The 27742-nt window shown below is 40.2% G+C and overlaps 1 protein-coding gene across 6 annotated transcripts in view; it reads right to left on the bottom strand.

Moving 5' to 3' along the window:
• The window catches only part of LOC137621675 (CCR4-NOT transcription complex subunit 2-like), a 218223-nt gene that overhangs the window by 55511 nt on the left and 134970 nt on the right, over positions 1–27742 (bottom strand). The window lies entirely within an intron of this gene.

Raw genomic sequence — 27742 nt, 5'->3', positions numbered from 1 at the left:
ACACAAACTCATATAGATCACATTCATAGTCTTAGAATATCCCAGGTACCACAGTCTTTTGTATAAAAGATAGAAACAGCACTAAGCAAGCACAACCTGGAACCATATGCATACAGAGTATCACCTCCCTCCTTTTTGTACAATCTAAGAAATTAGCAGGAGTTTTTTTTGTGTGATAGGTTTGAAATGGATAATTTGTTTTGTTTCATGAAAAGCTAATTGGTTATAAAATAACCCAAATCCTTATTAAGGAGTGTTTCATGGCTGTATACCAGAGTTACCTGTAGGAGACTGAATGAGCTCTGGAGGATGAGAATTGGAAAGTAAAATAAAAAGCAGGTTAAATACTTATGTATGTATAAAAGAGCCCCTGAAAATAAAATAAAAGCCTTGTATATTCATAATAGTTATTCTGACTCAACGTAAAAACATTCACTATTTATATACAAGAAACATTAAATGACATGAGCATACCAACATAAAAAAAATCAAAAAGTTCACAGAGCCTAGAGTAAAAAGAAACCAAAAGATTTTTTTTGGGTGGAGAACAGCTTCTAGAATTCTGCTACATAAATTAGGCAAATGGTTTCTGTGTACCTATGGCTAAAGCATTGTGCTACTAACACTACTTCTGTCTGCTGGATATTCAAAGACTGTACTGTGGGCTTTACAAGATTGATGGATAATAATCACAAATATCTGACAAATTTTAGTAATTTGTATTTTTCTTAATTATACGGACCTGAGTCATTTTAAGTAGGAGGAAGCTCAGCTCCACTGATCTGGCTGGGAGAAAAACAAAACTGCGTGGGAGAGTAGCAGGAGTGTGAGGGAGGATGAGGTATTGTATTAGCTAATTCTTCTGCATGGCCTAAATCACCAGCAGTAAACCTTAAAAGGACTCAGGCTTGTATAGATAGGATAAATATAGATTACTAAAATTTTCATTTTTCTCTAATAGGAATATAAACCCTCGTCCTTTTAAGAAGGAAACTCGCAGTTAGGAGGGGAGAAACCCTCTCAAACACAGGCCTCGAGAAGGAACCCTAGGAAAATAACCTACTCGCCCGGCATCTGGCCTAGGACCATACGAGGGAAGAGAGAATCAATTGTCTTACCACACAGGATACCCCTCACGGGGGAAAACTTGGCAAGATGGGGTCATCCTTCAAGGTTAACGAGGTGTAGCTCCTCACACGCTACCTCAGAAAGGGAGGAATCCTTGGGTCTTTGGAAGGTGTTCTCCCTTTAGGCTAAATAAAAGTAAGAGAGTTCATTTGGTCTAAAGAAGGCAGATTCATGTATCACGAATCAACATTACTCCATAACTCTCACCTGGTAAGCTTTTCCTTGTTTGGGTGAAAGACCTCATGTTCTTGATCAGAGGAGGGAAAAGGGAGGGGAAGAATAAAGACATGTATTTGCTATTCACACACTTTCCCACTTTGTCTGGATTCGGATGCAACCTGCCCGAGGACCTACATCTGTTGGATGACTACAGGAGTTCCCAAGAAGTGCCCTAAGGCCTGTACATAACCTTTAGAAGGTAGTGGGCTGAGAAGATTAATTGCCTCTTTCACATTCATGCCTACATCACAATAAAACAGGTGGTTCACCTTGCATTTTGTGAACCTTAATAGGGATAGAGGTTGCTTTGTTTTCTATAGTCAAACAGGTTTTGGATTGCCAGTCTGCAGTTTGTTGTCCATTTCAGAGCAGAGAAAAAGCTTTTCTGGTTAATCTGATGTTGTCCATAGGAAGATATGGAGAATGACTTGAACCACTTATCCAGAACTAATGAGTTCCGAGTCTTTGCCATGAAATTGGATGACAATGCAAACCTGTAGCTATTCATTAGGGATTATCTTTTGGCAAAGCCAATAGACTAGCCATCAAGACTTTTAAGCGAGGTGGCAACTACCGAACCCACTAGTTAGTGGGGGTGGTAGTGAGGGGTAGCGGGGATAGCCAGCTACTCCTCTCACTAACACACCAGTGTATTCCAACCACTTTTTATTGCAGGCAGGACTTATATAAGGGCAGGTGATGCTGGAAAAATTTGTATAAATAGCTACAGGTATGTATTGTTAGGAAAAATACAAATTACTTTTAAATGTTATATGTTCTGACACTCCTACAAATCTTTCGCTATTCATTAGGGATGACTCACCCATTAGGATGATGAAAGTCTGACTATTGGCTTGGGCATTGACCCTAGGTTTTCTTGTAAGAGTTTGGCCTGTAACAGAGATAAAACCGGACACCTCATTAAAACCTCATGCAAAGCATGGATAGCAGCCTACGCAACATGTGCGCATGTGAAAACTAGCAATGTGACTCTAGGTAAGATATTCCGAGATAAATAGAAATGTAGCATGAAGAGACTTTTCCCAATACCCTCCTCGCGGGAAGTAATGGGGATGTAGACAAGTTTTAATTCTATTATTATTATTATTATTATTAATTGCCAAGCTACACCCTAGTTGGAAAAGCAGAATGCTATAAGCCCAGGGGCTCCAAAAGGGAAAATAGCCCAGTGAGGAAAGGAAATAAGGAAAAAATAAATATTTTACAAATAATATTAAAATAAATGTCTCCTATATAAACTATAAAAAACTTAACAAAACATGAGGAAGAGAAATTAGATAGAATTACTGTGCCCAACTGTACCATCAAGCAAGAAAACTCTAACCCAAGATAGTGGAAGACCATGGTACAGAGGCTATGGCACTACCAAAGACTAGAGAACAATGGTTTGATTTTGGAGTGTCCTTCTCCTAGAAGAGCTGCTTACCATAGCTAAAGTGTCTCTTCTACCCTTACCAAGTAGCCACTGAACAATTACAGTGCAATAGTTAACCCCTTTGGTGAATAACAATTGTGTGGTAATCTCAGTGTTGTCCGGTGTTTGAAGACAGAGGAGAATCTGTAAAGAATATGCCAGACTATTCGGTGCATGTGTAGGCAAAGGGAAAGTGAACCGTAACTCGAGAGAAGGATTCAATGTAGTACTGGGTGGCCAGTCAAAGGACCCCTTAACTCTCTAGCAGTAGTATCTCAACAGGTGGCTGGTGCCCTGGCCAACCGACTAGGAAATGATTATTACCTGCAGATAGGTGAGGTCAGCCAGCGTGCAGAGGACCCACTGTGCTGTACACCAAGAGATGAGGAAGATGAAAGAAAGAAAGAGCTAGTTATTCTTAGACACTCATCCCAGACTAATCAAGGGTAACCCATGCCATAAACCATCTGGTACATGTCCATTAAGGTGCCTGGGGTATTCTTAAACCACTTGTTATGCAGCCACCACAGGACCAATGGAGAACGTCTCCATTCTCTTGTGGGTCATGTCTTGCATGTAGGGGGCAGTGAAGGTCATTTGATGATTCCACACCCTTACTTGCAGTACCTGTGTCAAGAGTTTCGTTTAAATGCCAAGGGCGTATATATGCCCCTGACGTCATGAGCTCCAGGTCGATGAGCAGGAGGATGATCAAGATTCACTGCATGGTCAACAACCCTGTGAATCCAAGAAAAAATGGTGTTCTTTGTGGCCATCCTCTTGACCTTCCCCATGCTGACGATTGGGGACGAACTCCTCACCGGGCAAAGTAACGGTTGATCTGGATTATCGGTTACAGAATGAAAACTCTCAATCCAGATTCTGCTACCCCCGAATTTTGAGTCTGACGCTGAGTGTTACCTCCCCCACCTTCAAAGTGAGGTGACGATCTGTTCCCTGGCATAATGGTTCGTAGGGAACATTCTACATAGACAGAAGGACGTGCACCACATTCCAAAAAGGTGGTCTTACTTCTGACTGGGGGCAAGTAAGCTCATAATTTCATATGAGGAGAGAAAGCTCCAACAAAACGGAAATATCAACTCCTTTCAGTCTAAAGAAGAGGCTCAAGGCTGAGTGGTAGCCTTTCACCGCTGAAACTGAGAGGAGCTTTCTTCCCAAAGGTACACAATTAACTAAACTTTTGTTGGAATATTGGCATGGAGGAGAGATATCCCTTCCGTGGCCCCAACCACAAAAGACAGTCCACATAGCCTGGTAGACTGATGCCGATGATCTAAGTAGGTATACAGACATCCTTCTCGCAACCTACTGAGCAAACCTCTTTGTGAGAAGAGATGCTGGATAATCTCCAGGCATGAAGTCAAAGAGAAGCTACTGCCTTGTGGTAGATGTTCACGCGTGGTTGTCTGAGTAATCTGGTTGTTGAGGGAGTTCTCTAGGAGCTCTATCAGGAGCTGCAGAAGGTCTGGAAATCACTCTGCACTATGCCATAAATGGAGCTATGAGCATAATGAATAGGTTGTTGGATGCTCTAGTCTTGTTGAGCACCCTTCTCATCAGACAGATCAGGGGAAAAGTGTCCATGTCGATGTTGTTCCACCATTGTTGGAATGCATCTTGGCAGAGAGCCTGAGGGTCCAGGACTGGGGAACTGTAGAGCGGGAGCCTGAAATTCAGGGAAGTTGCAAACAGATCCACAATCGGGAAACCCCCACAAAGTCCTTGGCTATCAGAAGATTCAATTACCATTCAGAGCCCACTATCTGAGGTGCTCTGCTCTGATTGTCTGCAAGCATTTTCCTCTTGCCTGGAATGAAGCAAGCTGATAGGGAGCTACCTTAGCACTTCCACTGCTAGATAGCATAGGGGCTGCAAAAAGGTACTACTTGTTTATTTACATAAACCACCACTGTGGTGTTGTCGCTCACCAGCACCACAATGAACCGTCAGGAACTGCTGGAAGGCTCCCCTTGTCTCTAAGAGATTTATGTGCTGGTACCTTTCGGACTCGGACCATAGCCCTGATTGTGTGATCCAGTAGGTGGGACCCCATCCTTATATTGATGCTACCCCTCCCCTACCCCCTCGCTAACTAGCGAGAGGGTAGTTAACCCTCGTTAAAAATCTAATGGCTCGTCATTTCAGCTACGCCGAAAGTAATACACCCATGTAAATATCGTGGTTTGTATTTCGGTTACGGAACAACTCAAAATTAGGAGGTGGATGGTTAAATGTACTATTTAATAAAAAATGAACCAGCCATAGAATCTAATGATCATTACAATTTTTTAGGTAACTATGAAAATTTTGCTTAATTTGAAATATGCATCCTGAGAAACCAGGGACCACAAAGTGACAGATAAAAATTTGCTGTAGCCCAACTTGAAGTGATGTCAATGTTCAAACTTGCTGGCTATGTATGTAGATCAGGGTATAAATGTTGCGGGGGTTCTTTTTAGCTTAAAGCTTCCTTATGTCTACCTTTACCGAAGTGGCGCTGTCGCGATGTTATGGCTTACAGAATAGGTTTTGTATCTGAAACCCGATGGGATGATAATTTAAAGAAGGAATTTTGTATTTTTCTTATCTCGTTTTCTTAAACGTGTGGCTTACTGTTTAACCTCATCCTGGTGACATTATACCGTATAGTATGACACCTTTGGTTATTGTCAGTGTTTAATGGTATGCAGTTTATTGCAAAACATTAGGATTTTATAATTTTCATGGCTATCATAACTGGTTATGTGGAATCACGTTTTTATCCGACCGTGATATTTTTTCAAAATTTTTTCATGATTGTCTATTTTACTTCATTTTGAAATAATTTTTTTTTTTATTTTCGAAAACAGTTGTAAGCGTTTCTTTTCCCTGCATAACCTGACCCCTTCTCAGCCACCCATTTTTACTCAATGTGTTATTTGCTTCCTTTCTAAAATCTAACCTGAGATTCAAGCTACTTTATTATTTTATATATACTGTTGATTTTCCTCGGAATTAAACCATCGATCATTCTACCTGGTTTTTTGGCAAACTCAAATATTAAGAAAACAGTCTGGGTGGTACCACTGGCTGCAGTCCGCAAACCACTACAATGAGAGACAAAAGACTCGGCATGATGGGGATCACAAGAGCCAAAAGGCTCAGCGTAACCAGGGTCGCGTGAACCCAGAGGATCCACGCGACGGGAAGCCGAAGTCTATGTTACGAGCGCCCGAATGCTCAACGTAATATCCGGACAGAGCGCTCGCAGGTTCAGCATAATTGGGGTTTCTAGACCCCGAGGGGTCAACGCCACGGGAAACCGAAGTTTCCTAGCTACAAGAGCCCAAAGGCTCAGCGTAACCAGGGTTGCAGGACCCCGAGGAATCAGTGCAATGGGAAATCGAAATTTCCCTGTCATGTGAACTTGAAGGTTCAACGTGACGAGGCACGAGAGCCCGAAGGCTCAGCGATACTAGGGTTATGAGATCTCAAGAGAACTGTGCAATGGGAGACCAAAACCTTCTTATCCCGAGAACCTTAGTGTTCAACGTGACAGATGGCACAAGAACCCGAAGGTTCAACATCACGGAGGTAATAGGTCTTGCAATGTAACGAGAGCCCAAAGGCTCAAGATGACGAGAGGCAGAAGAATTGTGATCACGCCAGCCCGATGCGTGATTGTCACGAGATCCCAAAGGGTCAGAGCCTGACCAGAACCCTCGGGTTAAAAAAAAGATGTCTCTTCACAGCCTGAGGAAAAGAACGTCCAGGATGGAGAGGGGTCACAAAGCCCTCCACCCTACAAACCTCCGAAGAGGAACGCTAAGCCGACTTCGCTTGAGGGGGAGACTGCTCTAGCTCAAGAGCTACCTCCCCGAAGGGAAGGTTTGTTCACCCAAAGGTGAACTTTGCTCAAGGCAGTGCTCTACCTCTGCCGCAGGAGAAGAAGCGTAAGGGTAACTGGGCCACCGATTACCAGTGGTGGCTTTCTTTCGCGAACGAGAGAAGTGTTCCCCCGAAGCGAAATCCTGCTTCGGAGTGTGGTCTGCAACCGCCCCTGGTGGATCAGCAACATCCTCGGCGTCTGACACAGACTAAAGGTCTGACAGACGTGCTACACCACCTCCGCCACCAGGAGGAGGATCAACTTCTGCAGAGGAAGGAGAATAATGCCTTCTCTCCGCTTCCAATTGAAGGAGTTTAAAGAGAATCTCCTTCGAAAGGGGACAACGCTCAGTGACGGCCAAAAAGACTAAATAGTAAACAAGCAGGCATTCCCTGTGGGAAGGGAAGGAGCCGACTCGCTAGGGGAGTCTAACGCTGTCTCCTTACCCACAAGGTTGACCTGGAGTAACCAGGCCTGCGCTGCTACTAGGCCGTTCCCTGGAAGAGACCGGCAAAGGAGCAGCTTCGGAAAGAGGATGGGGTAGAAGAAGACCGTGATTTCTTCAACTTCTAGGATGACTCCGAAGGCGAAGAATCACACTTACCCTTCTTCTTCCCGTGCCCAAATCTCTCCCACTGGGAGGCAGACCACTCCCAACATTGATCAAGGATGATAACCCTAGAACACCAATGGCCCCGGCAATCTGGACACAGAAGGTGAGGGTCCGTCTAAACGGACGACATAAAGGTACTGCAGGAGCGGCCCTTGGGACTAGGAAAAATACACATACTAGGACACCAGACGCATACACAATCTGTAAAGGGAAAAAGAGAAAGTTTAATCAAAGCAAGTAAAAAGCCGGAGAGAGCAATAGTATGTCCGCACTACCGAGCTAAAAACCAAAGTGGGTTACTCAGCCGAGAGGTGTGAGTGAGCAGGTTAGCCAGTCTACCCACCCCTACCTGCTAACTAGCGGATAGGGTAGTTATCCCTCACTAAAATTATCTTGACTCGTCTTTCAGCTACGCCGAAAGTAATACCCCTATAAATAGCGGAGGGTCTGTATTTGCACAGGAGCAAATAAACTTTTATAACTAATTTTGTTTTCCTAACTTTACTAACCTCTTTCCTTTAATAAGAGTATGCTTTCAGCGAAGCTGAATAAGACTTAAAACTTATAACGAGGTGGTGGTAATTAGCTGGAGGGGGATGGGTAAACCCAACAGGCCACTCAGTTACCACTTTGATCTCAAACCCCAGAACTTGTGGGGTGGTTCAAAGTGGGAAGTGTAACTTGAAGAACTCAGATTTATAAACTGTAGTTTGAGTATCAGAATACATATAAATTACTTTAAAAATTTGATTTGTTCCTACATGAATATAAACATTCATCCTTTGATAGGAGACTTGTCCTTAGGAAGACAGAAGTCCTTATAACATACTGGCTGGTTTACTTCCCATGAAATGTCAATGCACTTTACTCCTATGCAGAAGCAAAAGTGATGACTCGTGTCAACCTCCTAACATCCTAGGGATGAAGATGAGGCAGGTGTTAGGCTAGGTCACTACCAGGGACTGGTAGACTGTCAAGGAAAAACCTATATCTGTGTGGAGGATATTGTTGTTTGAATGTATGGTCATTTAAGGGAAATAAATTTGCATACAATTGACCATCATCTAAATCCTAGGCGGATGGGGGAGATAGAGGTACTCCTGAACAAAAACTTATTTGTTAAGAAAAGTTGCTCAATCATGATGTCGACCTGCATCTAACATTAGTTCAGCACATAACGTTTTACCTGCTGCAGCCCTAAGGAAGGGGTAGGAGGAGTTATTACGACACAGTCCATCTCACCTCTCATTCTACAATTATGTCAGGACCGCTATCTTAAAGAGATGTTTCTTGTCCCGAAAAGGAGCAAGGTTTACTACACAATCTGTCTAACAACAGCCACCAGGCTAAGGATACAGGTATCCAGGGACCTGTGAGTATACTCCTGTAGGTAATGGCAATGAAGGTTGTCTGTCATTACTAGACTGGTCTTCAAGAACAGTGCCCTAGACAAGTTCTTCCTGAGCTAGGATGCATCTGATGTCTGACTTCATGCACTCGAATCTCGGATTGCCCTTTCGTCTCCTTGCTTGCAGTAAAAGCAAGTCTGATTGTCCCATGAAGCCAGTGTGACGGTGCCGAGAGAGGGTTGTGAACTCAAAGGCAGGATGCAATCAACTGAGTTATATTATTATAGAACACTCTCCTTTATAAACAAAACCTCAAGGCAACAGGACATAACATGTTCACAAGACAGACAATGTTACAGAGGAAAACCAGACATGAATTCTCATGTTCGTTTTAGTGCAAGGGAAGAGCGAATATACAAGCATAATATATACAAAAGGAATTATGTACAATTGTGTGACACACAGTTGGTACATGGCTCCCCCTCTAAAAATGACATACTGAACATGTTAAATAGGTGCCCTGAATCTGGAGAGGTAGTAGTAAAAACTGCGCCGATTAGCGGCAGTGAGTGGCTGTAGAAGTCGTTGGTTGGGGTGCGAGCGAGTGGTGGATGATGGTTGGCTGTGTTGCCGCTCTGGCTCGTCACGGGGTAGGCGAGTGTGTCCTCCGGCATTCATAGGCGTGTGTGTCCTACGGCATTCATAGGCGTGTCCTACGGCATTCCTAGGCGAGTGTGTCCTACGGCATTCATAGGCGTGTCCTACGGCATTCATAGGCGAGTGTGTCCTACGGCATTCATAGGCGTGTATGTCCTACAGCATTCACGTCAGCTTCGGTTGAAGTTGAATAGGTGTCCTCTTCGTCACGAGTGGAGGCGTTGATGGAGGTTTTGAAGGTCATGAAGTGGCTGTCCATAAGGGCACGAAGTAGGTTCACCTCACGAGCAGAGCTGTCTGCGGCAGGTTGCAGGCGAGTGATACTGGTCATTTTCCCGAGGGTGAGCGAAGCCCTTTGGTCCCCCAACGGTTGTTGAGAGAGCTGAAAAGGCGTTGCTATATGGGCGGCTGGCGACGGCGAGTACTGCTGCAGAAGGTATGCGTTGACGGCGAGTACTGCTGCAGAAGGTATGCGTTGACGGCGTCGTAGTAACAGTGAGAGGTGGAGGGGGGGGAGGCAGGAGGAGCGAGTCACTCCGGGGTCACCAATGTGACGAGGGAGGGAGAAGGTTGTGACTCAAAGGCAGGATGCAATCAACTGAGTTATATTATTATAGAACACTCTCCTTTATATACAAAACCTCAAGGCAACAGGACATAACATGTTCACAAGACAGACAATGTTACAGAGGAAAACTAGACATGAATTCTCATGTTCGTTTTAGTGCGAGGGAAGAGCGAATATACAAGCATAATATATACAAAAGGAATTACGTACAATTGGGTGACACACGGTTGGTATACCAGAAAGAAACAGCATCCTAGGACCTCTTCTCTTATTCCTTCTGTTGCTGTAGGAAGAATTTCAGTTCCCTCCCAGAACAGGAAGTTGTCATCTTTGTCCATGTTAGTTGCTACTTGTAAGGAAGAAATATAAAGGACCAAGTCATGAATGGTTGGATTCTAGGTCCAGGCTACAAACTCCTGAACCAAAGTGATGGAGATTGTCTATCTTTCTGAATGAATTTTGACACAAGTTATATCGTTTCCTGCTTGCTTCACCATGGCCAGGCCAGTAGAGGACGGTCTCGAGGGTCTAGGCCTTATCTGCCGTCTCTCCCGAGGGCTTGAAGGGTCTGCTTGAGAGACCTGCAAACTCATGAGATGTTCCAAGGGACTTGAGCCCCTTGGGAGGTCAAGAATGTACCACCGTCTCCCCATGGGGTGATGATCCTTGCAAAGAGTCCAGGACCAAGTCCTAGTTAAAAACATGGATCAAGCGCAAAGTGGTATCCTTCACCGCAAAGACTGAGGAGCTTCCCAGATGATGGATGTTAGAAAACAGTTGATCTGGATAACATTTAGCTTTCACATGATCAGGGGCATGCCGATTCTCAACGTCATCAAACAGCGAAACAGGAAAATAGGAAGAAAGGAATAAGTGTCAAGAATTTCCCGGGGATGTTGCAAGGTGTCCTTAAACACTACTGACGGACTAGGACTAGGGAGCAGAATACTGGAAGTTTCTTGTTCATAAGTGAATAGCAAGCCAGTCGAGTGATGGTAAAAACCTAGAGTAAGAAGCCTTTCTGCCACACAATGAAATAGAGAACACCATTTACCCCTACACATAGTACTGTACATGTCAACAGTGTGTCAAATCAAACAGTCCTCTTACCTAGATAAACCTTGTAATGTTGCCGACTTAACAAGCATGTGCCTTCTTGTTAAGAGTTTGTTTAGCAAGCTCATTTGCTGACTCAAGTCATTAATGAAAGCATTGCTATTAATTAATACTACAGAGTACTTTACCAAACTCAATTGGAAAGCTTGCAGTAGCAAGGCTGCGTACATTACCAGTAGGTTGAAAAGCAGGTGAGTTTCTTCCGTGGATCAAATCCAAGAGACTGATAAGTCTGTGGACAGCAGATTCCCTAAGGTGAGGAGTTTCCATGAAGAGGTTTATCATGCAGCTTCCAAGAAGATTGTCCAGTATTCCCATTCCAACAAAACCAGGATTTAAGGAGAACGTTGGTTGTTGGCTAGTAACGTTTCGTGAACTACTGGAGCAACTGCTGGAAAGCAACCCATGAAAAAGTAGCCTCTGACAAGAAAAGAAATCCTGGAAGACGTGTGTCGATCAGTATGATTGTGTAGGAGTGGCGCTGTATGTTGCAACAATTGTCTGAAGGGAAGATTCGATGTTATGCCATCGGTATTCCCAGATATTCCATTCTCTACTTGGGAATTTAGTGACATTTTCATGACAATCCAATACTTTACCGTAATAAATAGTCTTTTCGTATATACAGTAAAATAAAAAACTTCATATCTTAGATTAATTAATAAATACATGTACTCTTTCATGATCTTATATTTAAGAACAAATTATTGGCATACTGCCTAAGAAAGGCTTTGGAGGAAAAAAAAAAGAGAGAGAGAGAGAGAGAGAGAGAGAGAGAGAGAGAGAGAGAGAGAGAGAGAGAGAGAGAGAGTGTGTGTGTGTGTGTACTCAGCTGATTCCGTCGGTCATGACAATCCAATACTTTTTCGTATATGCATTAAAATAAAGCATTTCATATGGTAGATTAATTCATAAATACTCTTTCAGGTGAGTGATGGCAAATGGTATTCATTTCACCCTATCCCCTCTCGTCAAGGGAGGATGGGGGAGAACTACTACAGTACAGTAGGGTCCCGAATTGTGCGAGAATTTGGTCGATGAATGACCTCGTATAAATGGAAAATCGCATATTTTGAAACACATCTAACATAAATAATTCCATTGGGGCCATGGCAACCAGCAACTTGCCTATTCAAATGTGTTTACTGCCCATTTCCAATACTTTCTATGTACTATACTGCATCTTTTTTATGTCAAATTGTTCAACTTGAAAAAAAGGTTAAAATCAAAACCAGGATGGGTGTAAACACCATACATTTCCCGTTATAACACGACCCAAAATACAGACAAATTTTAATGTTTGTCATATCTATTGTATAAGACAACTGGTGAATAGCAAAACCATCACTCTATAGACTAGCTTTTGTTGTATCATTGAAAATCCAGAATTATCAAAATAAAGGCGATTTTATATCATCTGTTTCTTAAACACGCCAAAAAGCACAATCAAAACGACAACCAATGTTTTGTTTACGTTTATCTCTGATCATAACGAAGAAACAGACGCATTTACACATCTGTGTATAGGTAGTTTTTGCATCGACAGCAATCTTACCAAGTATTGATTATATGTTGATTTTGCTATTACCAATGTTCTACTTAATTTTTCTTAGAACTTCCAAATAAATGAAATGAATGCCATTCATATAATGTTGTTTTTCTTTATGACGCCGCCTGAAACGGAAACCTTCCGTTCGTTTACTGTACGCTCCATCTTCGATCATAATAAACAAACGTAGGCATTAAACACGCATGATCAAAGAGATAAATAATGATATTAAAAGCTTTTAGTAAATATGTTATTACAATTATTATTTACCATATTTATATAAATTCTTACATACGTAGCAAAGCAGGAAAACTATTTTTTCTTTTTGCGTTTAATCAACAATAACAAACTGCCGCTAATGACAGCATGATAATTTACGATAATTCTAAACTGGTACTAAAGATGATTGTCCATTCCATATCCAAAATACTTTTCCTAACTTTAATTATAAGTCAACTTGTACCCACATCAATTATGAAACCATCTATAAAAAAGTAAGAGAAGAAGCAAGTTCTAGGCCGATTTTTAAGGTTATCGAACAATTAAGTTGCCGCTATAACGTTCGATGTGACAGAGATGCTGCGAGATTAGAGAAAGTAAGGAAAATTGAATCATGATTGATTTTCAATATAACAAACTTTGTGAAGCAACAAAGATTTTGTTTGTTAGAGAGAGAGAGAGAGAGAGAGAGAGAGAGAGAGAGAGAGAGAGAGAGAGAGAGAGTGAGTGAGTGAGTGAGTGAGTGAGTGAGTGAGTGTGTGTGTGTGTGAGTGTGTGTGTGTGTGTGTGTGTGTGTGTGTGTGTGTGTGTGTGTGTGAGTGTGTGTGTGTGTGTGTGTGTGTGTTAGTTTTAAATGTACTAAACAAAAAAATATGATAGGTTATAACACATTGGTGCTTATGTAATATCAACTGTATAGATGTTTTGAATAAGTTGAGAAATGGTATAAACAATACTTTGTTACTGTATTCGTATGCACCTATTCTTGAGACCGGCAGCTAGACGTCAGCTGATCTGATCTTAGTAAAACAAAAAGTAGTCACCAATACTAGATTTTTAAAACACATCCGAAATTTAAAAACTAAAGTACACGCTTTCTTAATGTGCAATTAACTATTTAACGAGTAGCAATTTTCTAGAATAAAATGATGTTTCCCAAAAAATGGTGGTTTGCTGAAGAAATCGGATGTCGTATTTTAAGCTACGACTGAAATGGATGTATACAAGGTATAACTTTCGTTTTGTATTTGATTGACACTTTAAGAAAAGTGATTTTGGTTTCTTCATCTAATTGTAAGTATTGTATAACACGAGAGAGAGAGAGAGAGAGAGAGAGAGAGAGAGAGAGAGAGAGAGAGAGAGAGAGAGAGAGAGAGAGATCAGCTGTTGTAGTCGAATGCCGTGTTTTTGTTTCGTGAGGAATTGATCGCCAGAACTAACAATAGTCATGTTAATTTCATTCTTAAACTCAGGTTGCCATATGTGAACTAAGGTTTTATTTCTTACAGAGAGAGAGAGAGAGAGAGAGAGAGAGAGAGAGAGAGAGAGAGAGAGAGAGAGAGAGAGAGATTTTTATAATTATACTGTGTACTCTACAAAAGCAATCTTTGCAAATCAAATGTATACTGTTTAAAATATGACAAAATATTGCCGACTCGTTACCGAAGGTTAGGCTATTCACTGCCGATAAACGAACCCAGTCTACTCGTGAAAACCTTGAACGCCTTAAGGGAAAAATAAAGCTTTTATATATACTGTACTAAACAAAAGTAATGCTTTAATATACCATCATTAACACTACCATTAAAATTATCGAAAGGTTGGAGAAAGATAAAGATTGCCGAGAATATAACCACAATTCTGTTTACATTTTGTCAGCTGGACTCGCACAGTTAACAGTTGATTTCATTGTTGTGGAATTTTATCCTTAAATAGGCTTTATATTATGAAATTATGTTAATAAGATGTAATGTTAATATTGTTTAGCAACATTTATTATAAATCACCGTATTTGGGGCTACCAATAGACTTAAAAAGACAATATATTTGATACGTTTTGTAGTCCTTGACTAGCAGACTTTGAACAGCTTAGCAGATACAGAAAATATATTTTTGGAAAATAGCGATCGCATAAAAGGGGAATCGTATAATTTGAACACGTATAATTCGGGACCCTACTGTACTTCCAAATCCACATAATTAGAATTGTTTTAAAAAATGTAACTAGACAGCATCAATGTTAGATCCAGCATATAACAATGAGACTTCTTCATCCCCAAGAGAGGGAAAGGAAAGTAAAAGAGCCAGTCATTCACCTTTTGTGCAGACTTACATCGAACATATTACCATAGACAAGATGCTTTCTGTCCTATGTAAAGGCTGGACTAGCAAAACAACTACTTGAACACCCCCACAGGGTCAAGAAGAAAAGTTCTGAAGGACTTGTGGGTAACTCCCTTGAATAGAAGGCTGTGAAGGTTGTTTGGCTGCCATTATGGCTGTATAGATGCCATACCCAAGTTGCACGGCGAGTATTACTGTACAACTAATGTAGTGAACAATTTTTAATACAGTAGCTCATTTTGTTATCTCTCAAAGTGCCTCAAGTGCATTTCTGAGTTAGCTTTTAGTGAAGACCAGCACATTTTCTACTGTAACTCGACTGTAAAGATTGCCCCCCCCCAAAAAAAAGGCGCAGATGTCAAATCATAAGGTAAAGAATTATTTGTGATTTACTTCTAGAGTTTGTGACCTGGGTAGGGGGGTCTGAGGGGCTTGTCCCCAGCTAGATGAGACCTGGGAACTACTAGGTTAGGTTAGGTAGGTTTGTTAGGTTCTGTGGTCTTTTACAAATCTTGAAGTGTTTGCTAAATAATCCAGTTTTTTTTCTGTTTTTGCCAAACCAAAGTTCTAGGTTCCTACCTGTGTCTGTTGGGAAGGGGGGAGAAAATAATGTGAGAGTGTCTTATTTGTAGTAGAAATAAAGGTCAAATTTGTTACAAGCACATTTACAGTAGAAAATATGTTAATTTGATTAATTGATTTAAAGTTTTCTGGCATCCTGACATCTTAGGTCATTAACCACAATATTATTTATTATATATATATAAAAAAAGAATATTAAATTAAAACCATAAAAGTTACAATGTCATTATAAAAGTTGAATAGTTTTCAGAAGACCTGCCTCTGAAATAAATCTAAAAATGCCGCTCGTATAGCAGGACACATCATGTCAAGAATCTTGGCAAGGATGAACCTGCCATCCTCACCTCAAGCCCCAAACAGATATCTATTTCTTAAGTTGTTATAATCTGGGCATTTGGTCAACAAATGCCTCACTGTTAAAGATACCAAACAGCCATCGCAATAAAGTTGGTGTTGTCCCTTTAGCAGAAACTTGTGTGTCAACCGAGTGTGACCAATACAGTAATGACAAAGAGACGTCTCCCACTTTCGGAGCATCATGTTATACCTCCAAGGAGAAATGACATTTGTTACTACTCTCATTTTATTGTCATCTAGAGTATCCTAGTGCTGTTGCCGATTACTATAAATAATTTCTTGATGTTAGGTAGGAAATCATTACAGGGAATGGGATACCTTTGTGGTAGCAGCTTGGATGCAGCATTCTTCGCTTGTAAATCTGCCTTCTCATTCCCAGACACACCTAAATGTGCTGGAATCCAACAAAATTTAACCATTATACCTCTTAGTCCAATAATAAAAAGCCATTCTAAAATCTTTAAAACTAAAGGGTAACTAGAATTAAAAACTTTAAAAGTTTGAATGACACTCCTTGCATCGCTCCTTTTCCAATGCTATTTTCTCAATAGCAGTTAGTATGCCATACAGTTCGGCAGTAAATATGGAAGCTGTTAAGGAAAAGCACTACTACAATTTTTTTTCTCTTGGATATATGGTTCTGTGTTGTTCTATAATTTTGCCCCCTACTTATGCAAGAGAGAGAGGAGTAACTCAAATGTAAGTATCCCCCTCTACCTCTCTCCCTGAACTTGTCAGGATGGGAGCTGTAAAGGACTGTGTGTGCACAGGCTCATTCCTAGTGTAAGACATTGCAAGTAGTCCTGTTCGGGGTCTAGAGAAGGCCATGGTGATTTTCCTCACCAATCGCACAGGCATGGCCACAAGAAAAGTTTTGTATGCGCTCACCTTCAAAGAGTTAAAGTTCTTGAAAGAAAATGAGCGGTTGATCAAGGATTCATGGAAAACATTTCTCCACTTCTCCAATGCTGCCTGTAACCGACTCCTCAGCAAGAGTGATGTGAATCTTGCACCGAAGCATTTTGAAGTTCTACTGCTTCCTCTGGACAAACTTGTTTGAAAAATCCTTCTCAAAACACTGTTGGCCCACTGGTTTGCTGCCTGGTCAGAGCCTTTCCACAAAAAAACATGAGTTCTGTACTTTTCCAAAGAGTTAGGAAGATCGCCCTATCATTATCGTGAAAACACTGGTCAAGCCACAAAATTGCTAGGAGGGTGGACATGGCAGAGGCTTTCGTGGACGATGACTCGGCCAAGAAGGACATGCCTTCTGATCAGAGAAGTCTCTCTGCCCATGCACATACTGAAGGGCCAACCTGATGACGTGCTGATGCAGAAAGCTCTTGCATGTGGAACCTTTGCCACATAAAAAATGGCAGGGACAGGATTTTGTTGACCACACTGGAAAAGAGACTCAAATCCATAAACCTGATTGTCAACTTGATTGAAAGCCAACTAGCAATTTCTGACCACGGCAGCTCTAGGGAAGGTCTCGATTCTTGAGACACACCAATAACTAATCAATGATTGAGGTCCTACCTGTAGCTGGCACCATGGTCACCACACCCATATTATTGCTTGGTAGGCTCAGGTGATCTACTCTTCTTTCTCATCACTACCCCTACATTTAGGGGTCGGTTGCCTGATGTGCCCTCCCCAGTGACTTCTATCAATGGGCTCCTCTTCTCTTCAGATTGTCAAGCCAGCCACCCAGGATCAAGACTTGGGCCCTGGTCTCAACCTGGGAGCCATCCACTTCCCTTGAAAGAAGTGGTGGTGTCGTCAACACTTCTATGGGACTGGCCATTCTGAACTTCATCTTGTTAGAAGAGTATGAATCACAAGAGAAGGAAGAGTTGAAAGAAAAGAGAGAGAAACTAATTTCTCAGGCTCAGCAAGAAGAGAAGTTTGTTTGAGTGACCATCGATGACGATGCTGCCCTAAGGGGAAAAGCCAAAGGGGTTGCTCTCATAGGAACCACAACACTGGGGTCACTGTCTAGGAGCTGTAGGTACTATCACTGGCACAGGTAATACAGACATGGGCTCAAGTTAGTAGCATAGGCTTAGTGGGAGCCACACTCCCCAAGGTCACACATAAAGGGATGATCAACAGGGTCAATGAACAGGAATAAAGGCCACAAAGGTTCTCACTGCCACAGAGTCTTTTCTCACAATCTACTGACTTCAGAATCGGTGCTTTAACTGAAGCGAAACTTAAGCTTTCTTTAACTTCGAACGAGCTGCGGCACTCACCATTTTGGTAATTTCTGTTGTTCATAAATTTTAATTGTTCATTTCAGTTTACATTTCTTCCCTATACCCTTTCTTTTTACATATCTTTATTCCCTTTCTTATTCCTTATTTTTTTCCCCCAGGGTATTTGATGTTTTAATTTCATTTAATGCAGATTTTGTGTAAACGAAGTTACTACATAAAACTTATTGGATATTCCTTTCCATATATTACTCTGGTTTTGCTGAACCCTTCCATGCCTGGCTGAGCAACCCTTAGCAGGGCAATTATATTTTTACCTGATCAGTTTATGTTTGCTTTATAGACTTTTTCCTCTCTTATTTGTTAATGGAGAAATGTGAACTATTTTTAAAGATACCTTCAAAGATAACAACCTGATAACATGAAATTTGTTTAACTTTTCATTCCTTTTAAACATGAAAAAACAACATGGGGGTCAAAAGAAATGGTTAGAAGAAAAAGGTTGACATTGACAAAGTCTTTGACATTAACGAGCTATCTGGCTTTGAATTGAAATGAAATTTCCTCTCTGACCAGGGTTTTTTCTACTAAAATTCAGAATTAGAGTTTATAATAATTCAATAAGTATATCATGTGTTGATAATTACCAGGTTGAAAAAAAAATTTGTTGACAATTAAGGAAGTTACCGATAATCAAATTCTAATTTCATTATTTTTCTTTCTTGAAATAAAAATTCCTCTTAAAAAAAAAAAATGGCAAATAAAGGTTAGGGAGGCAGGAGGGTTCTTGGAGACCACACAGCACCTACCAAAATATAAGTTGTCAATTACTCACTCCCTTTTGAAGGTTAAAGTGCTCTGTGGTCTCCAAGGACTATCAGAGTATTAATAAGTAGACTCATGTCCATTACAGACCAACAATTTGCGACCCATGCCCATCTTCCAAGAGCAAAAAGGAAGGCTGAGATGACTGAAGATTGCTGGCTAACCAACCCCCCATTAATCCGTTTCTTCTTAAGGACCCGGCTAACCTTGTCCTTTCTCCTGGGCTACCCCTCCATGGGTCACGAATGCCCTGAATACCACATATGAATGTTGTACTACTCTTATTTGTTTTAAGTAGTGCCTAATAAATAACCTATGCCCAAAAGAACCCATAAAATTCTGGGCATTTTAAAACTGCTTGTTAGCAAAGATCACAAGTGAAAAAGCAACTTTCCTCACATCGTGTTTTAGGGATAGGCACAGGATCAGCTCTTTTAAATAAGGATGTCATTAAAATACTTATGGGCCTGTAGATAGAGTTTAGTGGTCTGGGTATTTTGAAACAAACTACCTTTTAAGGATGTGGAAGCCTGTAAATATACTTTTAAAGTCGGCACAGGACAGAGGTTGCTATTCCCTGACTCTTGAGCCATGATATAGAGTGGGTCCCGTCTCTGAAAAGGCTTTTCCTTTCTGGCTAGAAAAAGGAGTCCCGGATTCAAAATTAAGACGTCCTTGAATTATTGTAATAAACTCTGTATTGCTGCACTAGGCCACCAGTTTGCATTACTAGTTCTAAAAGCTAATGCTACAAGAAAAATAACTTTGTATCACTTCTTTGAGAGGAATGGTGGAGTCATCAAACCTAGCCAAAAACTGCAGGACCTAATCAAGAAACCAAGAGACCACTAGAGTGGGTGGTGATGGTCTCAAGGCAAGACTTACTTAAGACGTCAGAGTCTAGATCTACGCCTCAGGCACGCTTGATATGGTTGCGTTAGAACAGATTTACATGACAGTATAGTCAATGTCTGGAGCTTCCTCTCTTAAAAGAGGTGGACCAGAAAGGAAACGAAGAAGTCAGGAGTTATCTGACAAGGTGACTGATTCCGCACAAGCCAACCCCGTCCTCCACAACGATTGGTATTGTATTTTCTTAGGGATAAAGGCCTCTCGCACCTCTTCAAGTCAGTCAAATTGTGGGATGAGAATTATTTTGTAAAATGTGGGAGAGAAAATCCAAGAGTGAAGGTTCCGGGTCCGAAGGGAGGGTAATCCACCTTCCCACTTTTTGATACAGCTTTGCAGAATAAAGAGGGTATAATCTTGGTCTCAGACAAAGAAGCAGTAGATTACATGGACCGTTGAGCCAAAGTGGTACAGTAATATTAGCACAAACATCTCTGAAAAATTCTGAAGGATATTCAAAATCTTCAAAATCAAACTCAATGGAGGGAAGTCTATGAAGGAAGGGCTTTGTAAAGAGGCTTATATAACATCTTGACCACCAATGCAGTTGCCATCTTAGAATCCCGCTTCACCCTATAATATATCGCCAAAGCAGGAAGATAACTAAAAAAAATTAAAACAAAACACAAATCAGGGATATCGATAAATGACAAGGGCAAAATTTCTTGGAAAACTCTATGAAGGACCTAACTGACAAGGAAATCTTGCATAAACATCGACACGCCAAACCGGTGGATTGCCAAAAAGTAAACAAAGTACTCTATAAAGAAGAATGCATTATATAAAAAATCAAACTCTCCAGTCCAAAACCCAAGAGGAAGAATTAAACTAAACTCAAGTATTTAAGTTAATAATGCTTGAAAACAGGGCAGACACATATACTAAAGTTCTCTTAATGGCGATGAGAAATGAATGGTGGTTTGGGGCCTGTTGGTGACGTAGATACGTTGGCGAGAACTAGAACGATGGTTCTTTTCTAGAACGCCGTGCAGCTTCAGAGGTACTGTGGAAAATTCAAATGAGACTAAATCTGCAGCTCTCCCCTATACTCACTGAGTCCATGGTCCACACAATACACAGGCCATTGAGCAAGGGAACATTATTTTTTTGGTAATCAGGTTGTATAGGATTCCCTGTTTTAGCTTCAAAAAGGAAAATCCTTGGAGACTACAAAGGTCTTTAGCCCCAAAATTCCTATGTAATGGGTTTATCCTTGAATAGTTCACATATATGTGTTTATCATTAATGTTTTGCTACTATAGTTATTAATGTTATTATTAAAGCTCAATTTTACTGGATAGTATATTTTTATTACAACAGCAATAAACAGTACCATATATAGTACATTAAGTGATGTAAAAAGGAGAGGAAGGAGAGAACGAGAACAGAACACCGTGCAGCAATCTTAAGAGAGTTGACGCTGGGAAGGAACGAGAAAGAATCAAAACTTTATTTTAAATGCTTCAAAGATCTATGTTGATTATCAAAATTGCAAAGATGATATCCACAAAGACAGAGGCCTGACTGTATAGTCTCTTCGGCATCGTCTTGGGTGTTGCCAAGAATAACACCAAAAATGATTTAAACATCTTTGGACAGAATGTAACAATACAGTACATCGGAAATGTTGCAGCTGAAGACACAAGTGAAGAGTCTAGAGTGGTCAAGGTCACTCGCCTGTGCTGATCAACTAACTATATCAAAGTCTTAATGATTTTAATATACTCTCCACTTCTGCTGACGAATTTCTTATTTTAAAGGGTGTTTGGTTGTATACGCATCGGAACAAATATTTTTTTGCCAGGTAAAATAAGATTGGAATTTAAAAAACTTAAAAAGTGTAACCTATCAAAAAAAAATTTCTCAGCAAATAAAGGGAATATAGAACTGAACCAGCAAAGACAAATGAATATAAAAGAAAAAAGGAGTTCTAAAACAAAATATAAAATGAATTAGCAAAGAAATCAATTCAGAAGAAAAAAAAAAGAACTTTTAAATACAGAAAAACATCCTAAAACCAACAAAGAATATAAAATTTCTGTATAAGGTATCTTAGGCTTGAGGTCATACCAGGACATGCTAAATGTAAGGGGTGTCAACAAATTACAAGCAATTTGATTAAAGAGAGAATAACGAAAAAAAAAAACCCTTCTGGTATTATTGAAATAAGAGCCTAGGAAACGGAATTAGATTTAAGCTAAAACATAATTCTGTGAAAACAAGCAAAAATAAAGTGATGATAAGCCATTGTAAGGAATGTGAAACACTTGGCTGATCAGAGAGACAGCTGCAGTTCAAATGGTATATTAGCATTACAGGTAGATGAGTAAGAAATGTTAACACAATGAACAGCACATGTTGGTTTTGGATATATCAAGGTGACCTATATTAACATAGATCTAAGAAAACTTTATAAAGTAACTCGCACAAAATGTGCCTTCCCATCAGGGCTAAAGTAATAAACATATTAAGCAGAGAAGTGAAAACAAAATTTCTCTACCAGACCTGCACAATACGTGTGGTATATCTTGATCATTCCCACATACAATGAATAAGAAATTGAGCAAAAGGGATGCATACATAGAAAAAAAAAGTTTAAAATAACATGAAGATATATATAGAAACTTTGCTTAAGAATAATTAAGATATACCTAAAAATTACAAATTTGGAAGTAATTTGTAATTTTCCTAACAATGCAAACCAGTAGCTATTTACAGGGGATATTACTTTCGGCTTAGCTGAAAGACGAGCCATAAGATTTTACCTAGGGATAACCACCCATACCGCTAGTTAACGGGAGAGGTGCGGTGGTAGCTAGCTACCTCACTCACTCACACACCTGGCCTGAGCACCCACTTTGCTTGCAAGCAGGACTTTTTTTGGGGAAAGGGCTGGCAGGCAAATTTGTATAAATAGCTCAAGGTTTGTATCATCAGGAAAAATACAAATTACTTCCAAATTTGTCCTTTGTTCCGTCAGTCTATACAAACCCTCGGTATTTATAACCAATGACTTACCTCTTAGGAGGGACTAAGTCTGAACCAACTGGCTCTTGGCATTTGACCTGGGGTTCTCTCCCCCACCATATAAAATTAACTCCCCATTAACACGAGTTCTGTTAACCCGATTTTGAAGTTTCACATGTTCAAATTTATTGAGATATATTCTGTTAACAAGAAATGTCCTATGTTACTAGAGTTGAATTTTCCGCCTAAAAGGAAGAGCAAGAGTTAGAGAGGTTAACACAGTATGAATCCATTTAAGCTTGCAAACAAACAAATTAATTTTTAATGTTGTACCAAAAAGGCAATATAATTTCATAAAGAATTGTACAGTACATTCATACTTGTAAATGTAGAAGTTAACAATTCAGCATGTTTACAGTTCATCGCAGCTCTTTATTTGTGAATGAGGTTTGCTCTAAGATAGTATAAAATAGAAAGATCTTGTCAGGTTAAATAAAAAATCAAGAAATAGAAATTATATTGCGATGGTATAAAATAAATTTAATTGTTACGTTTACCTATATTTATATTCAAAGTCTTTGTTTACATCGCGTATGTAGATGGCTGTGGATCGTCAGCATCAACAGCTGATTCGTCTGTTGTTGTAGTTTGATACAAATTTGAATAAGAAACTGGTCGAGAATTCGTAGAAGTGTTTCTTTTTTTCTCAAGGATTGTGTGATAGGGAGCAAAATCATATTAACAATACTCTGTTAACTATATGAGCATAATCATGATACCGTCGGGCCCTTGAAAACAGCTGACTACAAAACCATAATGAAAACAATCTGTAATTGCTGTTGTTAAAATACATCTTTAATTGATAACAGGAAAGGACCAAAATTATTAAATGAGATAACATCGAAAACCAGGATTATTTTAGACATCTTTCAGTTCATATACGTTATGTTGTCGGCCAAAGCTATAGATCAGCTGACGAAATAGAATGACGTCTTAATCCCTGCTTACGATCGAACATAGATTTAAGCTAAGTAAAAGTTTAAATTGTGTGTAGTATTTATCTATATATACCCAGTATATATATATATATATATATATATATATATATATATATATATATATATATATATATATATATATATATATATATATATATATATATATATATATATATATATATATATATATATATATATATATATATATATACAGTGAACCCTCGTTTATCGCGGTAGATAGGTTCCAGACGCGGGCGCGATAGGTGAAAATCCGCGGAGTAGTGACATCATATTTACCTATTTATTTAACATGTATATTCGGACTTTTAAAACCTTCCCTTGTACGTAGTAGTTAACAAACCACCCTTTAATGTACAGAACACTTAATGCATGTACTACAGCACCCTAAACTAAAACAGGCACAAATATTAAAGGCGATTTTATATCATGCGTTTCCTAAACACCTAAAAAGCACGATAAAAAATGGCAACCAATGTTTTGTTTACGTTCATCTCTGATCATAATGAAGAAACAAACTCAGTTAGTGTACAGTACACATATATGTATAGGTTAGTTTTTGCATCGATTATATTGATTATACAGTACTGTATGTTGATTTGTTTATTACCAATGTTTTAGTTTACGTATTTTTCTTAGGACTTCCAAATGAAATGTTTTTCTTTATGACGCCGCCTGAAACGACGGCGTGTACGCTCAGTAAACAACCACGCTCAGAACAAACAAGGCATTTAACGCGCATGATGATAGTGATAAATAATGATACAGTACATACAGTATTTACAGTAAAAGCATTTACAAAATATGTTACCTTACAAATATAAATTATACAGTATTGTACGTAGCAAAGCAGGAAAACAATTTACGAGAGAGAGAGAGAGAGAGAGAGAGAGAGAGAGAGAGAGAGAGAGAGAGAGAGAGAGAGAGAGATTGTTTTACGTACGTAAATGTAAATTTTAAACAAAAAAAATATGATAGGTTACAACATGTAGACTTTTAAAACCTTCCCTTTAACTTAATGCATACAGTACGTACAGTACTAAACTATAAAACAGGCACAAATACAGTTTTAGAATGTACAGTAAGAATATTAAAGTAAAAAATAAAGATTGTTACTGTACTCACCACGAAAGAAGTTGAAGAAAAACTTGAATGGTGATGGCGATGAATTTGCTGCACAGTAGAAATGATGATGATGAAGCTGATGATGTGTTCTACTGTGCAGCCAATGATAGTATTTTACGTCTCTTCAGACGGAGGTGTCTTTTCCTGGGACACCTCTTCAACTTCTTCCTGGGAAACTTCAATTTCTTCCGAAGGCGTACTAGCAGGAGGAACTGGCTCTTTTTTGCGAGGCTGGAAGAACATTGTGATCGGAAGTTGTTGCCGCTGCTTCTTTTTTCGATCCAAGAGCATTTTGTAGGGAGTCATTATGTCATCAACCTTGTTGCAGAATTGCATCGAGCGAACCATATCCTCGTCCCACTCTTGCAACATTTCTTTCAACTCCTTCGCATGGTTGCAGGCCTTGGCAAGCCGTTCTAATGTTAAGCCCGTTTCTTCGACATTTTCTTGGGTCTCTTCCTGGGTATCACTCTCTTCCTCACTTGCCGATTTCGTCAGGTCTTCGAGGTCTGCGTCAGTTAGGGGCTGGGAATGGCAGTCCAACAACTCGTCGACGTCTTCAGTCTTCATGTCGCCAAACCCGTCACCTCCAATTATGGCAGCCAACTGCACAGATTTCCGTATTGCAGAGTGTTGGATTTCCGACGGAGTAAATCCCTTGTCGTCGTAAACAATATCGGGCCACAACTTCTTCCAGCTCGCATTCACGGTTGCAGGTTTCATCTCTTGAAGTGCCTTCTGAATATTCTGCAGGCACGTGGCTATGGTGTACTGCCGCCAGTACGCCTTCAAGTTAAAATCTTCATCCTCGTCATCTTGGGCAGCATCCACACACGCAACGAGGTCCGCCAAGGTATTCTTCGTGTAGAGGGCCTTGAATGCCCTGATAACCCCCTGGTCCATCGGTTGAATTAATGACGTGGTGTTGGGTGGCAGGAACTCAACCTGAATGCCCTCATGCGACAGGTCAGTTGCGTGTCCACCAGCGTTATCCATAAGGAGAAGGATCTTGAATGGCAAGCCCTTCTCTAAGAGATATTTGCTGACTTGCGGGATAAAACACTGATGGAACCAGTTGGAGGTCAGCATCTTCGTAATCCATGCTTTTTGATTATGCATCCAGTACACGGGAAGGAGATTCTTATTTTTATTTTTCAAAGCGCGAGGATTTTTCGACTTATAAATAAGCCCCGGCTTTAACAAAAATCCAGCAGCATTGCCACACATCACGAGGGTAACGCGATCCTTGAATGCTTTAAAGCCAGAGGCTTTGGCTTCCTCTTTGAACAGGAAAGTTCGCGACGGCATTCTCTTCCAAAACAAGCCAGTCTCATCCATATTAAAGACTTGTTCCGGCTTGTATCCACCTTCGGCGATAATATTCTTGAACGTCTGGTTCACGTAAGTTTCAGCAGCGGCAGTGTCAGCGGAAGCAGACTCCCCATGCAGGGAAACGCTTTTCAGGGCGAAGCGTTTCTGAAACTTCGCGAACCATCCTTTGCTTGCGGAAAAACGTTTCTGAGGCTGAGAATCAGTGGATGTCCCTGGTTGAGGATCATCTGCATCATCATCATCTTCAGCATGGTTGCCGTCGTCGTCTTTAGGTTCCTTTGCAGCAAAATTCTCATATAAGCTCAAAGCCTTTGTTTGGATGGTGTTCGTATCCAACGCTATGTTCTTCTTCCGGCAGTCGGCAATCCACACAGCTAAAGCACCTTCCATGCGTACGATCGTTTTATTACGCGTTGTAACGACTCGCTTCGCTGATCTGCTAAAGGTGATTGCAGCCGTCTTTCTAATGTTCGCCTCGTCCTTCTTGATATAGCGAACAGTAGATTCGTTGATGCCAAAATGGCGGCCGGCGGCCGCGTAACTTCTACCATCTTTTAACATGTCGAGAAGCGTAACCTTCTCAGCTATCGTCATCATCCTTCGGTGGCGTTTAGGCTCACTACCAGCCTTAAGAGAAGCAGAACGCTTGGGAGCCATTACAGTAGGATTTACGTAACAAAAAGTTCAACTTAAAAAAGTCGCACACAGCACAGATTCACACACTTAAGAACGTCTACTCAGCGATACGCGGTAACAGAGAGTGAACGATCCAGCCCCGCGAGAACTTTGATGCTGCGGGTAGGAGATGCGGGCAAAACACCAATCACAGGCTAGATAACAAAACTTGAGTTCTGATTCGTCATCTATCAGCGCTTGAACCAATCACAACCCGTCTTACAGTACTATGATGCGTTGGTTACCTACTCATAGAAGATGCCCCGCGCATACCGAACGTACGTAGATTAAGTACAATACCGTAATAATAATAAATAATGATAATAATACTGTACAGTAATAATAATAATAATAATGATAATAATAATAATAATAATTTTATTAACAACAACAATAATAATAATACAGCTTTACGTACGCTATTTTACGCCTCTCTCTCTCTCTCTCTCGTACGCTTATTCGAAATGTGATTTTTGCAACAAAGAATATTATTGGATGCAGTACTGTACTACGTACGTATACATACAAAAGATTCATGGAAAAGAAGCACATCCATTACAGTACACACCATTCTAATATGGTATGACTGCATCTGATTTGCGTTTCATGTTCGATTTAATTTTACTACGTACTGTATACAGTACTGAATTATCGTATGATCACATTCTCTTTTCGTGTTTTATTTCTTTCTGTGCTGAATTATATATCATATGTAATGCAATGAACAATCAGTAAGAACAGATATTACTAATTACAGTATTAATGGAATTACAGGTAACAAAATATCGTATTTGGTTGTCTTCAGATTTCGCGGTATTTTCGAATTTTCCGGAAAATCCGCGATATGTATATATATATGGGTTATGGGA

The sequence above is a fragment of the Palaemon carinicauda genome, chromosome 28 (assembly GCF_036898095.1).
Source record: "Palaemon carinicauda isolate YSFRI2023 chromosome 28, ASM3689809v2, whole genome shotgun sequence".
NCBI classification, from domain to species: domain Eukaryota; kingdom Metazoa; phylum Arthropoda; class Malacostraca; order Decapoda; family Palaemonidae; genus Palaemon; species Palaemon carinicauda.
This window is presented reverse-complemented; position numbering and strand designations above follow the sequence as displayed.